We start from the raw sequence: 3,744 nt of genomic DNA on the forward strand, positions 1-3,744 counted from the left end.
TGAGCCCAATAAAGACTGTTAATTCCAAAAAAAAAAAAAAACAAAACAGGAACTGTAAATAGCATATACATAGGATTCTTAATATTTTTACTTTAAATTCTAGAATTTGAAAAATAAACTAAAATTGAATACAACGTAATTGAGACAAATATATCTGCACTGGAAAATTTAGCTTACAGAGTCCCTTCATGCTATTGCTCAGTCTATAATTTTAAGTTTAAGAGCAGGTGGAAGCTCTTCAGCGGTGACTGACAGACACCATAAAAGGTAGAAAACTGAAGGAGCCTATTTCCTGTATCTAAAAATTTTTTGTAAAGAATTCCAGAAGTCACACCAAACCTTGGGCCAATTACTGAATGCTAGAAATCTCATTTGGGAGCTTACTGTAAATGTGTGTGGCAACGCAATGACTCCATGTTCAATCCAACGCCAACATGTTTAAATCAGTATTTTTGTGCTGACCCAAACCTGAACCAGTAGAAAATCTCCGATAACAGAAATTCAATGTTTGTGAAAGCATGATTGCCCTCTCATTTCTTTTTCACCTTCCTGTGCCTTTCATAAGTTCTTCCAGTTGGTTAATCATTAATTAATATTTAACAAGGCTTTTTCCTAGTGCCAAGTCATCTGCTAGTCTAGCCTTTAGGCAATATATGAACTCCCCAAGTTCTTCCCTTTTAAGAAGCCTTGGCACTCACTACAGATTAATTTCTCTAAGGAAATTCATAATGGCAGATGAAATAGGGGTTCCTTTTCAAGAACATTCAATTTTAAAGCCTCTCAGCATTTTTTCCTAGTATATGTAAAATGCGACTTAATTGAACTAATTTTAAATGTTGACAGAACTTTCCAAGCACACATTTCCTGAACAAAATGGTTACGACTGGAACAGGAAAGGGCTTAGACTTTTTCTTCTACAGCTATCCCACAAGTCAGTCTCTTGACTTGACCCTGCAAAATCCCTCAAACTCTGGCTCTCTGAGTTGATTTTGGATCTACGATGAGCCATAGGTTTGGAATGCAGATAACCTCCACGTGTATTAATGAAAGAGGTCAGCTATGACGTGGAAGCCGTCTCCTGGGCAGAGAAGGAGAAGAAATGGCAGTCTGGGGAGCAGTAACATGTCTCCAAGTTTTCTCTGGTGAAAGGAGACTGATGAGAATTGATACCCATTTCCGGTCAAAAGAGTGGAACCAAGGTACTTCCAACCACCTCCTCTCACCCCTCTCCGCATGGGCAAACATACCAGACAGGTGATGTGGGCTAACAATTTACTTGGCATGAGGCCAAAAGCTTGAGGGCCCTGCGCTGCCCATATTCTTCTCCCTTGACTTCTTAAGGAAAGGAATGATTGCTGATGTTTCCCTCTGCGCCCTTTGGCACCTGGACTGATTGTTGCAGATGTAATTAGGAATGTTCCCCAACATGCCGTTATTCTTCTCACGATTCTGGGAGAAACTGTACCCCTCCCCCATAGATTTATACAGGTGGCATTCAAATTCTTGTTCCCAACTTTTTCATCTTTTTACTAATCCCACAAGATTTTGTGAATGTGTACTCCGAGCCAGGCACGTTGGACTTCTAACTTCTTCTTAGCCCAAGTAGGAAGGGGAGACTCAGGCGCTGGGGACCATTCTCTTCTCCCTGCTGCAGAGTTGCAGTCCCTATCCCTCCTGGGTGCCCATCCCCGTGCCTATTTTCCTGGATCTCCACCCAGTTGATGTGACAGGCTCGTGGCCCAATCCCCTTACTGGTTCCCAGGCCGACTGCTAGCACCACCCGAGCCAATGGCGGCGGCCGAGGGGCGGAGGGGGCTGGCAGGAGGGGAGGGAGCGCTGGCTTTAGAGCCACAGCCGCAAAGATTCCGAGGTGCAGAAGTTGTCTGAGTGCGTTGGTCGGCGGCAGTCGGGCCAGACCCAGGACTCTGCGACTTCACGTAAGTGCTTTGTAGGCGCCGGCGGGCACTAGGGGAGCGGGTTTCCTGGGCGTGGGCAGGAGTGGGTTCCGGGGAGAGCATCTCGGTTAAGCTCAGCAGGAACGTGCCGCGCACCGTGGGGCGGGGGTTGGGGGAGAGGGAGGTCGGAGAAATTTCAGTTGGAGCCCTCGGGCGCCCGGGCGATCGGTCGCAACCGAAATGGGTGTGAGTGACGGGGAGCTTCCCTACCAGCATCCACCGCAAACACGTTTTCTGCTCTTCACTGTATTAAGTGGTGTTTTCTTACCAGTTGCTCTTAACTTGTTGCCAGTCTTGGGCTGGAGTCCTAGACGCCAGCCCTTGCCCTGATTCCCCTCCGCGGCTACGGCCCCGAAGTGGAAAGGGAGCGCACAACTTCCCTCTGTCGTCCTTCTCCAGCTACTGCCATCCCCCCTTCCCTCCCGCCCGGACTCAGGAAATCCCGGAGCCAGCAGCCTGCTACTCCTCCAGCCCCCACACGCCCGCCTCGGGTGACCTGGCTGGCTTAAGCCGACCCTGGGGCTCTGGAGAGGGGGGGCCGTGGCCGAGGGAAGGCACGAGGTTTGGGTTGCCTGCCTTCTGACTGCTTCCCTCCCTTGTCCTTAGCGAGGGCGTCGCGATCGCACCTAGTCTCCCTATGAGTAAGCACTTTTTTTTCCTTTCAGTAGGAGAACATCTGTGGGCTAGTAGGGCAGTACCTTTCCATTCTCCCCCGGCCCCACACCCCCTGTCCTTTTTTCAGCTCCTTTGACTCTGCGGCCCCGGGCGCACAGTCGGGGCGGCGGCAGTTGCGGACCTCTCCCGACTCTTGGAGAGGGAGAGGCGAAGGGGCGACGGGAGGGAGGTAATATTCCACCCCCCCCGCCGCCCTTTTCCCGCACAGCTGCACTTGCCTGTGTTTACTTTTCTCCACCCGCAGTACTTAAGCGCTCTAATGAGAGGCCCGGGGACGCCGACCACCCCCGCCCTGGCTTCTCGCCAGTCCCAAAGTTGCTGCCGCCGTCGCTGCTCCAGTGTGCTGGCGGTTCCGACCGCCGGGCTCCGGGACGTAAGATGATCCCAGCCCGGGAGGTGGAGTGGGGGTTAATTGCATCTGACTCTAGCCTTATGCGATGCTCCTTGCCTCTCACCTGAGCTGCACTATATCTAGTGGTGCAGAAGGTTGAACTTTTGCATAAGGTTGAGCTTGGAGCTAAGTGGGTTGGAGGGCCTCGCCATTTAGCGTCAGACAGACGGGATGCTGGGGGCGCCCGGCCTGTTAAGAGGGATTGGGAGGAGGGAAGGGAGCCTGGCTAACAGTAGGTAGAAAATGTAGGGAAAAGTAAAAACCATTGAGGGGCAAGCACTTACTCTACTTTGCTGGATGTCACAATGGACTGGGGAGCCTAAATTTGATCCTCGAGATGCAGTTCATGGTGAATTCCAGCTAAGTGGCTGGAGCCCCACACATACCAATTGGAATCACGTGCCCCAAGTCTTTGATGGTCACATGACGTCTTTTTACTTTAAAGCTGGAATGTAATGGTTGAGGCCCATATTCCAAAAACCACCTCTACGTTTGAAAAAAAAATGTGGGGAGGAGTGTGAACTAGCTTCTAATCAAGGAAGTCTACTAGGATTTTGGATGAGGGGACCAGAAAGGGAATTTGGTGCTCAGCTTTTATCCAAAACAAAAACAGGAGCTGTTTTTAAAATAAGGGATTGAAATATATGTGAGTTGGGACATATATCTCCTCTGTTCTTCAATCTCATGGTTTTTCTAAATTTAAAAAACATCTTACTAATTATT

The 3,744-nt window shown here is 49.6% G+C and overlaps 1 long non-coding RNA gene across 1 annotated transcript in view; it reads right to left on the bottom strand.

Moving 5' to 3' along the window:
* Positions 1-3,409, bottom strand: part of LOC116811973 (uncharacterized) — a 25,402-nt gene extending 21,993 nt beyond the window's left edge. The window contains exons 1-2 of the long non-coding RNA XR_004370558.1: positions 3,306-3,409; positions 3,086-3,210 (exon numbers count right to left, since the gene is read on the bottom strand). This is a non-coding gene — a long non-coding RNA (uncharacterized LOC116811973). The remainder of the gene's footprint in view (positions 1-3,085; positions 3,211-3,305) is intronic.
* Between the last annotated feature and the right edge of the window lie 335 nt (positions 3,410-3,744).

The sequence above is a fragment of the Hylobates moloch genome, unplaced genomic scaffold (genome assembly GCF_009828535.3).
Source record: "Hylobates moloch isolate HMO894 unplaced genomic scaffold, HMol_V3 SCAFFOLD_7, whole genome shotgun sequence".
In the NCBI taxonomy this organism is placed as follows: Eukaryota; Metazoa; Chordata; class Mammalia; order Primates; family Hylobatidae; genus Hylobates; species Hylobates moloch.